This window comes from Penaeus monodon, chromosome 29, assembly GCF_015228065.2.
Source record: "Penaeus monodon isolate SGIC_2016 chromosome 29, NSTDA_Pmon_1, whole genome shotgun sequence".
NCBI lineage: Eukaryota > Metazoa > Arthropoda > Malacostraca > Decapoda > Penaeidae > Penaeus > Penaeus monodon.
Window position 1 is genome coordinate 6,775,459 of NC_051414.1, and position 404 is coordinate 6,775,862.

General features: G+C 33.9%; 1 protein-coding gene across 1 annotated transcript in view; it reads right to left on the reverse strand.

The window, feature by feature from the left end:
- Positions 1-404, reverse strand: part of LOC119591919 (PDZ and LIM domain protein Zasp-like) — a gene marked incomplete in the record, with an annotated part of 137,443 nt that overhangs the window by 57,183 nt on the left and 79,856 nt on the right.

The window sequence follows — 404 nt, forward strand, 5'->3', positions numbered from 1 at the left end:
TGATGTAAGGAATAATTAACGAAAGAAGAGAATGGTGTTTGCACGTGACAACCGAGTAAAAAATAAAAGGAGTAAAAAAATAAGAGAGGAAAAGGGGTGTAAGTAAAAAAAAGAATTACGATAAAGAAAAAATGAGAGATGTGTGAATCATTAAAGGAAAGAAAGAAAGGAAGAAGAATGAGTGATGAGTGTGCTACTGACGAAGAAAAAAAAAATACGAAAAGAGATGCGAAGAAGGATTGAGTAATAAGAAGTGTAGAAAGACGTGAATGGTATGTCATGATTAGGAAGAAAGGAATGGGTAATGTGAGTAATGACGAGGAAAAGTAAAATGAAAAAAGGAATGATGAATAAGCGATAACGGCGAAGAAAGAGACGAGGGGAGAATGAATATAAAGAAAGCG